The sequence below is a fragment of the Acomys minous genome (genome assembly GCF_964271855.1).
Source record: "Acomys minous genome assembly, chromosome: 16".
NCBI lineage: Eukaryota > Metazoa > Chordata > Mammalia > Rodentia > Muridae > Acomys > Acomys minous.
The window spans coordinates 37,920,800-37,933,628 of NC_140498.1; the positions used below are offsets into that span (position 1 = coordinate 37,920,800).

Genomic DNA, 12,829 nt, shown 5'->3' on the forward strand with positions numbered 1-12,829 from the left:
GAATTAAGGCTGGGGATGTGGATCCTGGGCCAAGGAAAGGTCAGGAGTCCTAGAATCATTGGAGGGAAGGTAGACACCCCTGCCTAGCTGACACCTGTTCTGGGCAGGGTTTCAGGTGCTCAATGCTGCTGGCCCGTACAGGGAGCAGTACAGGGACTCACCAAGGGCCTGCTTTCCTGCAGGCTGCACTGCAAAGGACTGGGGGGGGGGGTCTGCGTGTGGCCTTAATCCCCCTGCCTCAGCCCTCAGGCTAGGCCAGGTTCCTTCGATCTCTCTCTCTCTCTCTCTCTCTCTCTCTCTCTCTCTGTGTGTGTGTATTCCTGACTTAGGCTTTGACAAGTCCCATGCATCTTCCCACACTGCTTCTCTGTCTTTCCCAGGGGCTCAGAGAGGAAGAAACGGTTGGCTACTGCAGCAGAGGCTCAGACCAGTACAAGGGGACCGGTGAGCTGCCCTCTGGCTTTCTTTGCTTTAGCATCCTAGGGCTGGACCCTATGGGCATCTTCTTCTGTTTCCCTGGTGAGTGCGTGCCACCTTTCCTCAGCTCCCTGAGGATGCTGGTCCTGGAAATTGCAGCCTGCAGAGCGGCACCGGCAGATTTTCCACAATTGGCAAGAACTTCTGGACAGGTCATTAAGTGGTCCCAGACTTCCACACTCACAGGCCTCGAGGGCCTTGTCCTAGACCGAGTCCTCTTACCTTGGCCTTAGCCAGGCTGCATGCTCAGCCAGTGTTTCGGGTTGCTGGTCCCAGAGCACCTGGGGGGGGGGGCGGGGAGGAGATGGAGAAAGGAAGGGTGGAAGAAAGGGGGAGAGAAAATTGAGAAGAGAAAGTAGGGCATAGGTGAAAAGAAGGGGGAGTACTTTTAGGGGAGCCAAACTTTCTGTGTTTGAGAGAAGGTTCCAGCAATGCATGGAAACCCTCCCTCCCTCCCTCCCCCAAGACTGGCAGGCTGGTACCAGGGAAGGGGGTTCTTAGATTTCTTCACCTGCCTATCCCTTGAGTTACACTTTAGGTCTGCAGGGGACTAAAGTGCCAGGAGGAGCCTATGGGAAAACTGGCCCATGAGCCCTGTGCACAGCCAGCCCTTTCCCTTAGAAAGACAGACAGACAGACAGAAAGAAAGAAAGAAAAGTGTGTCTGGGCCAGGCGTGGTTGTGTTTAAGGGAGAAGAGAGAGATGTATTTAGAGACCTTCTCCATGGCAGTGTGAATTTGACAATATATAATTGTTGTGTATATATAATTATATAAATATTAATATTGATTATGAAATACATAATATATTGTTGTACGCTGATATAGCAATAATCATTAGTGTATTACGGATTGTATAGTAATGCATAATGTTCTACACAACTCAAATATAAGAAAGGAGTAACGTATTCAAAATTTCATATTGAGTCGATCTCAAATGTCTCAATATAAAAGATCAGAGTTAGGCAAACTGGTGGACATATTCCTTAGCTTAATCTAGTCATTCCACAATGTACACACATATCAAAGCATCACATGGTACATATATGTAATTTCATATGTATGTAATTATGATATGTCAATTAAAAATGCTGCTGAAGATGAGAAAAGTTTGGATGCCCCCTGTCAATGGCTGGGGAATTAGTGTCCTGATGACCACGCAGGTCAGGGTAACCCTGAAGTTTCCTCCCCACTCTCTTCCTTAAATCCTCCTAGACCATCAGAGGGACCAGTGCGCATGAGATACACAGGCAAACAAAACCCACCCGCTGCTGAGATCACAGTTTTGAAGACACTGTTCTGTTTCCTTTATTTCAAGGCGGGGTGGGGGTGGGGCATTGGGCGGGACGGCGACGAGGTAAACTAAGGGAGTGCTCTGCCACTGAACCACCCAGCATGCAGCCCCGCCTACTCCTTAAAACTGCAAACTACGCCCTTGGAAAAAACAAAGGAAAAAACAAAAAAACCAAAGCGAATCAAAACAAACCATGCAAAACCAAACAGATCTCACTTGGAAGACGGCTCCGCATCAGCTCCGAGACCCAGAAACAGACCTCCACCAAGCCGGGGTGGTTGTTCTCTGTCCTGAGACCTAAAGCCAGGCGCCAGGGATGAAATGGCCGAGTTTTCCCGTTGGGGACTGTTTAAGTGTTGAGTACAGCACCCAGGCTACGCTAGAGTAGCACAGAGCGCCGCCCCTAGCCGTCTGTTTTCATTAGGGGGGAAGTAGCTTTGGAAAATTTAGGTTCTGTCTGCCGGGCTGGGCAGCCGCATGTCCTCAGCGCTGGATTGCGGGGCGGGCAGAAACAGAACCAGGCCCTTTGCACTCCAGTTGTGCTTAAGAACCATCTGGAATTCTCGGTCACTGGAGATTCTTGCTCTCTCTTTCGGGAAGCGAGTGGGGTGCTCGAGCCTGCAGTTCATAAAATTCTGCCAGAGCGCTTGCCCTTTTGTGTCTCTGAGACTCTTCCTTATTTCTAGAAAGACAACAGGGCTGCCCTTAAGAAGCTTGCAGTCCCCTGCAGCCTCCAGGACTGGTGGTGCTCAGACTATAAAGGCACACCAGGGCCAGGGGATTCAATCCTTAGCACGCACAAACGAAATCAACTGAAGACAAACACAAAGTAAATGTTTGGGGGCTGGAGGATTGACCTGTGCCCAGAGCCCCATAAAAATGCCCTGGCCTTGGCGGGCTGAGCAGAGAAGGTCCAGGCCGGAGGATCCTGGCACTAGCTAGGTAGACAGCCCTAGCCTAATCCTCAGGCCAAAGTGAAATGCCTTATCAGCGGAGGTGAGAGCACTCCTAAGGATGACAGCAGAGGTAGTCCTTGGTTTCCACACATATGCACGCGCACACACACACAGAGGAACGTGCATATGCACATATATGAATAAAAACAAAATAAAAAGCAAGAACCTCTTGGATGAGGGAAGTAACAGACTTAGTTTTTTGTTTTTGTTTGTTTTTTTGAGACAGGGTTTCTCTGTGTAACCTTGGCTGTCCTGGACTCACTCTGTAGACCAGGCTGGCCTCAATTCACAATGATCTGCCTGCTTCTGCCTCCCGAGTGCTAGGATTAAAGGCATGTGCCACAACAGCCCGGCTTTAAATTAATTTTTTAAAAATTCAAATAGGATCACCTCACTTTTTCCTTGCTTGCCCATCTGCTCCCAGATGCCCTCTCTTCAATCACTCCCATGTCCCCTTTCAAGCTGATGGCCTCTTTGTCTTTGATGATTATTGTCACACACACACACACACACACACACACACACACACACACTTGTGTGTACGTACATATGTATATACACAAATACATAAAAATACAACCTGTGGAGTCTGTTTTTGTTGGTGGAGTGTATCAAGGCTGAGCACTTTACGTTAGACAATCAGTCAGGGGACTCATTCCTGGAGGGGCGTAGCTCTCCTCTCCCGTCAGTCCTTATAGTTGCCTGTCTGTGTGGTTCTTTGTCTAAGGACGGACGCTGTGGAATTTCCCCCTTCTACATTAACACACTTACATGTATAGGCAGCTGTGAGCCAGCCAACCTGGGTGCTAGGAACTTGCCTTCTGCAAGAGCATTATGTACTTTTAATCCATGAGCCATCTCTCTAACCCCAATCTGTGTGTGTGTGTGTGTGTGTGTGTGTGTGTGTGTGTGTGTGTGTATGTGTGTGTATCTATCTATATAGAGGATCAAATCCAGTGTCTTCTGCCTCTACCACCCAGCCACATTTCCATCCTGTTAGAATGATCATCAATTACTGTCCATGTGAGATGCATGTGAGTGAAAGTCAGGGTTCCAGTGACAATTCTGGGTCAGCTGAGAGTATCCTATCAGATTGAGGTGTCATCAGAGGTCATAGAGGGTCTTAGTGTGCACTCATGAGCTCAGGGCTACAAGTCAGGTCAAGACTGCTTTTTTGTTTTGTTTTATTTTGTTTTTTTGCTGGGTTCTGGGCTCCAGTCCACCCTTTGTGTCCATCTTGTGGTTGGGTGCGTTAGGACAGGCATCTGAGACTGGGAGAGACCACTCAGCAAAGTAAGCAGCTCCCTGGCTGAAGGTTCTACCTCCCAACTGTCCTTTGCTGCTAGAAGAAGCCTTGGGGAGGCTGATTCCATCCTTGACCACTTGTCACTACCTCGGGACAGTCTGAGCTGCTGTGACCCGGGGTGAGAGACCCCAGATCCTGTTTCCAGTTCCTCTAGGACGCCTCCACTCTCGGCCTCCCTGCTTCCTGTGACTAATTTCTGAAATCCCTGTGACTGAGAAGGTAGAGGATGAAGTTTCCCACTCCTGGAGGGCTCTGGATCCCAGACTGGGGCCAGAGGGTTGATGGGTGACAGCTAAGGCTCCTGTGTGGTCACATGCAATCCCTCAAGAGCAGAATCGAGAGTCTTCAGATTGGGTGGTGGCAGCTGCGGGGGTACTGGGATAACCCTCCCTGATGGCTGGGCAGATAGGACTCTCTCTTGGGTTAGGCGGTTTCCAGTAAGCAGTGTGCTCCCTGATGAAAAGGCCATGGCCATTGTCTTTGGGAATCTGCTGGGTTTGGCTCTGACAGTTCTCAGCTGCTCCATAAATCTTCCCTCAGTTCTATCCAGCCAAAAAGATGTCATCACCGGTTTCTCCCAGCGAAAAGGAATAAAAGGTCAGTAAGTTCTCCTCCAGTCCTGCCCAAGACTAAAGAGACGAACAAAAAGTTTTCAACAGGAGGCACTGGGCTGTTTATGCAAAAGCCATTTGAGCACAGATGCCAGAATAAATGTAAGAATGTGGCTGCTTTAGGCACCACTATAGAACCCAGGGCTCCCTCAGACGTAATAGACAGAACCTAAGAAGCTTCAGGTTAGATCTACCAGCCATCCCATCCAGATCACTTGGATTAAATTATTTTTGTTGTTGTTGTTGTTGTTGTTGTTTTTCAAGACAGGGTTTATCTGTGTAGCCTTGACTGTCCTGGACTCACTTTGCAGACCACGCTGGCCTCGAACTCACAGTGATCCGCCTGCCTCTGCCTCCGGAGTGCTGGGATTAAAGGCATGCGCCACCATGCCCGGCTTAAATTTTTAAGATAATCGAGCCCGTACTGCAAACGATATATTTATGCAGCATCTCAATACATCAAAACAGAAGTACTAAGCATAGAAGATGCTCTGGACCTTTTGAGTTTAAACTCTCTGTCCAGTGTGCGCCTCTGCCAGGGCATCCCTGACCCTGGCTGCCCAGGGTGGAAGCTGTTTCAGTAATTTGCATAAAATAATGACAACATCGACATCGAGACCTAAACGTGGAAACCATCGAGACCCGTGTGTCTTATTCATTCCCCGAAGTGCAAGGCAGTCTAGAAGACAGGGCAGTCGTCCACAGTGGCTGAGGCAGGTCATGCTTCTGGTGCTGTAAATTTAAGTCCTGGGATGAGGATAAAAATGTCCAACAGGACTCGGTTACTGCAGTTGGCTCTCTGTGTGCCAGAGCTCAGCACCTGCTCAGAGTCAACCAACCTCAGGTGTGAAAATGTTTGAATAAACTCTGTCTGTACTAAACTTGTACAGAGAGTTTTTCCTTATCACGATTGTCTAAACAATACAGTACAACATGTATTTAGACAGCACTTGACCTGTACTAGGCATTGCAGACCCTCAAGAAGGGGGTTAGATCATATAGACGGAGGGGTTTGGATGCTACGCAAATACCACACTTTTTTTTTTGTTTTTTGTTTTTTGAAACAGGGTTTCTTTGTGTTGCCTTGGCTGTCCGGGACTTGCTTTGTAGACCAGGCTGGCCTGGAACTCACAGTGATCCACCTGCCTCTGCCTCCCGAGTGCTGGGATTAAAGGCCAGCTCCACACTATTTTATAGAAGGGGCCTGAACATCCCTGGGTTTATAAAAAGGAAGGGATGCCCCGGCAGAGGAGCACATTGGACAGAGAGTTTCAATTCAGAAGGATGCACACGCGCACACACATTTATAGGGCTGAGGTGACAGCTCAGTTAGTGAAGTGCTTGTCATACAAACCTTAGGATCTGAATTCAATTCCCCAGAACCCCTGTTGGGATGGGGAGGGGGGGAAACCTGGCCTGTAATCCAGGCACTGGGGAGTCACATGTGGGTGGATCCCTGAGGCTTGCTGCCAGACAGCCTCATCTACTTCGCAAGCTCCATACTAGTGAAAATCCCTTTCTCAAAAAAACAAAAACAAAAACAAAAACAAAAAACAAATAAACAAAACGCGGGAAGACATGGGCTGGAGAGATGATCAGCTCTTTCAGAGGATGCAGCTTTGATTCCATAGCAGCCGACAACCATTGTAACTCTAGTTTTAGGGGATCTGACACTGTCCTCTGGCCTCCATGGGCACCGAGCATGCATGAGGTACACAGACACACATGAAGGTAACTCATACGTGTTAAGAAAATATTTTTTAAAGCAATGTTGGTGGAACCTCAGGAATGAAAATTGAAGGTGTACTCTTGTCTCCACATGCACACACACACACACACACACACACACACACACACACACACACACACATATCTGAACACATACACACACACACACAGCTGAATACACACATATATACACAATCCCCCCCAATCCATTTATTTTCTTTAATATTTTTCTAAGCTAAAAATTTGACAACAGAATCCGAGCCAAAACTTGTTGTCTGACTTCTCTGGCCCAGCTCCCCAGGATGCCTGGCTGCCCTACCTGGTTTGTGCTGACCCCAGCCTCCTCATCTGCAGACCCACTGGGCAGCAGCTGTGGCTGACCTCCTGCCTGCTTGCTGACCCTTGAGCCGTTTCTACTGCATGTAAGAACAGCCCTGTTGACCCCTGCTGTTGAAACAGAGTTCTGACCTGAGGTGTATCCACAGAGAGGAAGAGAGTAGGACGGAAGGGATGCTCTACCAACCCTTAAGCCAATGTCCTGGGCTTGTGTGATCCGAGTTGCCTCCCTTGGACCAGGGTTCTCAAGCTTGTGTGCACATCAGAACCAACTGGACAGGTGCTAGCACACGGAGAGATGCCTGCTCTCTGCCGTGGTTCTTTCTCAGTTGCTTGGGTAGGACCTGAGAGTTTGCTGAGCCATGGTTAATATTTTTTTAATTTGAAAGAAGGTCTCGCGGTATATATCCCAGGCTGGCCTAGAGCTTATTTTGTAGCCAAGGATGGCCTTGAACTTGAACATCTGCCTCCGTTTCTCAAGGGCTAGGAATACAAGTCGGCTCTTCCCGGGGTGACCTTGTGACCTTCTTCAGTCAACAGAATGTGGTGCGAGTAAGCCCCAGGGAGTCCCAGTGCTCTACTCTCTGGAGGTCTGTGGACTTCAACCTTTTCCCTTGAGATATTGCTGTAGTCAGTTTAAATTACTGGAGGACCAGAGACCAGGTGGAGGGGAACCATGGCCCCAGCCATTGCCAGTGCCAACTCTCAGGTGCATGAGTGACAGCATCCTGAACTTTCCTGAGCCGGTTGGCCAGCATGACTCTTTGTTATGGGGGGCGGAGGGGTGGTACAAGTTATGCATCGCCCAATGGGTTAGCAGTATCCATCGATGCTGTCTGTGGACACTCCAAGCAATTTGGGTTCTTGGGCCGCGATCACCCTGGTTGAGAACCAGTGCTTTAGCTGAAGGCAGATGAGTGAATGTGTCCTGGAAACCTGTGCATCCATCCAACCCCAAACTGTGATACTGTGATTGGGGTAGTCTTTTCTTTGATTTCTTTAGTCACTTTCTTTGATTTCTTTCCTTTTGTGTGTTAAGAATATTAAAGGAGGATTTTAAAAAGCTGAATTCTGAAATATTCCAGAATCCAAAACTGTCTGAGCACTGTGCTCATATTTCTGGCATAGGAGTGCTCACCAAGTAAAACCTCTGCAAATATCCATCAACAATCAAACCTTGCCCCTTCCACAGCTGTCTTCTCTGGTTTTGTTCTTTTCCTCAGCATAGTCATTTGGCTTCATTCATGGTTCAACTTTGGCCAATAGTGGTAGGCAGTTCCAAGATGGTGCCCAGTTGGCTTCAGTTTGGTTTTCTGGAGGGATCAGAGCCATTAGAGAAAAATTGTGTTCATAATGCATAGGGTTAATTGGCATTGTAAAACATCTGTAGGAAATGACCTCAGAGCCCAAGTAACAAAGACACTGTGGCTTCTCCTTTGACCTCTTTGGGTGGCATACTGGAAGACACTGGCTGTCACTTTTGAAGACACTCAAGCAATGCCGTGGGAAGGGCCTCTCACCACAAGCTAGCCACATGAACCATGTTGGAAGTGAACCTTCCAGTTTTGGTTCAGCAAGCCTTCAGATGACTGCCCCATGTTGACATCTGACCCCAAACCCGATGACCCCAAGCTGGGTTTCTGACCCACAGAAGTTTTGTGAGATAGTACACGTCCCTGAGCATCTTGGGGACATCTGTGATGCAGCCATAGCTAGCTGATACACTAACTCCCAAGCTTACCCCACACTGGCTAACTGCTACTTTGCTTGTGCAATGGCAGAAGCTGGCTTGCAAGTGAGGACTTCCTGTTTGCCTAATATCTTACTCGATAGAATAATTGACGAGAAAATGACACGATTATCTGGTCATTACTGGTAGATGTTTGGAAATTCTTGGCTTTATGCGACTTACCTCTAATCTGACCCGTTACATCATGCAGCCCACCTTGCCCACCTTATGACCATAGGGATTATGACTGTGATATATCAAAGTTAAAAACATAACCTACCATTTATTACATATTCTCATCACTGTCAAGATCTCTCTGAAGAAGGTGCTAGTATCAGCTCCATTGAGTTCCATTCAGAGATGAATCTGGATGTCCTCACCAAAACTCTTGTTGAAATGTAATCTCCACTTAATACTCTGAGGTATTAAGACTTGGGACCCTGAAGAGGTAATACGGTTGTCCTAAATACTCTGCCTCCAAGAGCAGATTAATCTACGTATGGATTAATGGATTACTGGGCTAATGGGTTATCTTGAGAGCAGGTTTATCATGCAAGCCAATTTGGCTCTCTTTCTTACCTTAGTTGCCTCTTGCCATGTGGGACTACGCTACGCCTGCAGAAGTCTCTGCCAGCAAGAAGGACCTCACCAGATGTGGCTTCTAGACTTTGGGCACCCCACCATCACAACTGTGAGGTGAATAAACTCTATATATAAACTATCCAGGCTCAGGTACCCTGTTACAGTGCTGGAAAACAGGCTCAGGGACACATTTGAGGTTCAGCCTTGGCGTCTGAGTTAGGACGCGATGTTAGCGTCCCAGGCACTCCACTTCTTAGAGGCCCACTCTGTTTTTGTAGCAGCTCCTCTTCTCCCTCTTCCCAGTGTTCTCTGCCCTCTTCTGCAGCAAGGGGAACACCCATTTCTATTTCAGGACCCAGCTCAACTGTCACCTCCACTATGCCACCTCCCCTCTGACATTCTCACCCACTTGACAAATATTTATCTAGGGAGCAGTGATTGACAAGTCCAGTCTCACAGTCCGAGGATTCAGCAGTAAAAATAAAACAAACAAAAAGGCGGAGAGGAAAACAAGTTTCTTACATTTAAGGAGGTGTTCTGGTGGAAGAAAATAAACAGATAGACACCAAAAAGATAATTCTAGAGCGGACTGCCGTGCTAATGGGTTGTGATTTTTTTTTGGGGGGGGGCTAGACAAAGGAAACAGAAGGAGTGAGGAAAGACCTCAGTGGCTCAGGCATCTAAGTTGATTTCCTGGATGGGAAGACTTGAAGAAAATCAGTATGTCTGAGGGGTGTGGCCACTAGGCAAGAAAGCAATGACTGTCTCACAGGTGGGTTAAATGTTAGAATATATTCCTCAGAAGTTTCTCTTTTCTTTTGTCAGTGTTGGAGACCAAATCCAGGGCCTTGAGTATACTAGGCAAGTGCTCTGACACCAAGCCATACTCAAATCAGACACCCCGATCTGGGCAGTTGTCTCCTGAGTGTGTGTAGTGTTTAAAGCCAGAGGGATGGATGAAATTAGGCAGGAGAAGAGAGCCCAGGGACGTCAGCAGGGAGGGTGTGGAGGGGGACGAGGTGGCCCAGGAATGGTCCTATCTTGGCTCAAGTTATTTCCCCCCCTCCTCACTCCCCTATGCTTTATTTTTTGCTCCTGTTGAAAGGGTGTGTTCCTCACAAGGCTGGGAGTGTCTTGGGTGCCGATCCCATGTCTAAGGTTGGTTGTTGCTGCTCAGGGTGATGCCCAGTCCACAGGGGGTGGTCCTAAATGATAGGTGGTGTCCCCAGAGCATACAGTTGAATGAAGAAGAGCTGCTGGCAGCCTGGAGGCTGGGAGTTGCCAGCATGGAGTCCATGCTTTCCAGAGCAGTGTGTGCCCCCCATGGGTGGCTGTTGTCTATTCTGGACTAGGTCCTCTGAGGGAGCCCACAAAGGGAGATCCAGCTAAGAAAGTAGGATGAGGTGAAACCGAGCCTTTTGCCAGAAAACTGAATAAGTGTAACGCAAGAGTGAGCTGAGTCTCAGAATTTGAGTTTTTCAAGACAAGAAGGAGCATCTGGGTGAGGATGACGTGGATGATGGTTATCTGAGGAAGAAAACCCGGAGGGTGGAGATTCAGTTTTATTCAGCAGTGGTAAATACCAGGCCCTTTATATCTGTTCTAAGTTTTACCAGTTTTAATTTTTATTTATTTTTTTATTCTTTGTTTTATTTTGTTCTCAAGACAGAGTTTCTCTGTGTAGCCCTGGCTGTTCTGAAACTTGCTTTGTAGACCAGGCTGGCCTTGAACTCAGACAGCCACCTGATTCTGCCTCCTGAGTGCTGGCATTAAAGGCATTCACCACCATGCCCGGCCTGATTTTTTATCCTTTAAAAAATTTGTCTTTATGTACATTGATGTTTTGCCCATCTGTATGCTTGTGTCGGGGCACTAGATCTCCTGGAACCAGGGTCACAGACAGTTGTGAGCTGCCATGTGGGTGTTGGGAATTGAACCCAGGTCCTTTGAAAGAGCAGCCAGTGCTCTTAACCACTGAGCTATCTCTCCAGCTCTATTCTTTATTCTCTAAAGTTATAAAATTGTTGGAGTCAGTTCCCTCCTTCTTCCTTTGTGTGGTTTCTGTTACCTACTGAGCCAGGCCTCGGGCCTCAGCCTGTGTTTTAAACAGAGACTTCCCCTCAACTGTGGAGCAAGTGACAGCCGCAGGATGATGACCCTGTATGAAAACTCTCGCTGGCTATTGCGGATTTTTGTTTGTTTGTTTGTTTGCTGCTACTTGTTTGTTTTGTTGTAGTTGTGAGCCTAGCCTAAGGGGTGAGCCCCTTGTCAGCCTGTCGGTTACATCTTCAGATAACCTTCTCTTACACTGATGTTTATTCACATGTATTAGATTTTACCAATTCATTTACCTTCCTTGTCCTAACTTCTGTATTTTCATTCTTTTGTCCATTCTTTATGTGAATAACTTCTGACCTAAAATAGTTTAGCATTTTAAAAAAATAATTAAGGAGTTGGAGAGGTGGCTCAGTGGTTAAAAGCATCGGCTAAATTTCCAGAGAATTTGTGTTTGATTTGCAGCACCCACGTCATGAGGCTCACAACTGTTTGTAAACCCAGTTCCAGGGGCTCCAATGGCCTCTTTTGGTACCACACACACGGCGTACTGTACTGGTTAGATTTTTTTTTTTTCTATTTACAAGAGTCGTCTGAGAGAGAAGAGGGGACATCAGCTGAGGAGTCGACGCCATCACATCACTCTGCTGGCAAATCTGTGGTACAACTTCTTGATTGATGACTGATGCAGGAGGCCCCGCCTACTGTGGGCAGTGCCGGTCCTGGGCAGATGGGTCTGTGGGGAAGGTAATTAGCTGAGCAGAGCAGTAAGCAGCACCTCTCCCGGTCTCGCTTCCACCTCCAGGTTCCTGGCCTGACTTCCTCCCTCAGTGATGGAGTGTGCACGGAAGCGTGAGCCAAATAAACCCTTTCCACACAGCTTGCTTTTGGTAATGGCCTTTACCACAGCACTAGAAAGCAAACTAGGACAGACTGACAGACGGATGGACGGATGGACGGATGGACGGACAGACGGACAGACAGACTCACCCACACCACACATGCCTTAGCCCTCCACACGCACAACATAAAAATTCTCACTAGAGTCCTCAACTTTTGTTCATGTATTTTTCTGCTTCTTCTAACATCTCCACTTGGCTTTCAGTTTTGCTTGAAACAGGGTCTCTCTACATAGTTCAGACGGGGGTAGGGGGGGGCTTTGAACTCACAGGGACCTCCTGGCTCAGCTAGCCAAGAGTTGTGGTCTTAGGCGTAGGCCAGTAAGCCTGGCAGCTAAAAATAGTTACCTGTTTTCTTCCCAAATTCCCCCATTATCCTCCTCCGTCCCTCCCTCCCTCCCTCCCTCCCTCCCTCCCTTTTTCCTTCCCTCCCCCACTCCCCTCCTGCGTGCTGGTTAGAGGCTGATGTCTAGTGTCTTCTGTTGCTCCCCTGCTCACTTGTTGAGACAGGTTCCCTTACTGAACCTGGAGCTTACTGGGTTGTCCAGGTTGGCCAGTGAGTCCTAGGCATCCTCCTGTCTCCACTCCTGCTCTGAGGATTCCAGGCGCACCCGTGTGGGTGATGGAGACGGCCAGGTTCTCATTCTTCCCCGGCGAGACCTTTCCTTTGAGCCGCCCCCCCCAGATGCCTCTCTCATCTTCCATTTTATTTCCTTAAAGTTTGCAAGACTGCTTTTGAAGAATTTGTTTGCTCCAATAATCAGGGCCTTCTTGAACCTGATTCTATCGTTTCTTGATTGCCTGCCTCTTTCTCCTTAACCTTCTTTTTTTTTTTTTCACTGTGGTTTGAGCACTGT

General features: G+C 47.9%; 1 long non-coding RNA gene across 1 annotated transcript; it reads left to right on the forward strand.

The window, feature by feature from the left end:
• The first annotated feature begins 386 nt into the window (after window positions 1–386).
• Window positions 387–11,858, forward strand: LOC311587059. Its single transcript, XR_014775764.1, has 3 exons — window positions 387–519; window positions 9,021–9,132; window positions 11,663–11,858. It is a non-coding gene; the product is annotated as an uncharacterized lncRNA (long non-coding RNA).
• Window positions 11,859–12,829: the final 971 nt, after the last annotated feature.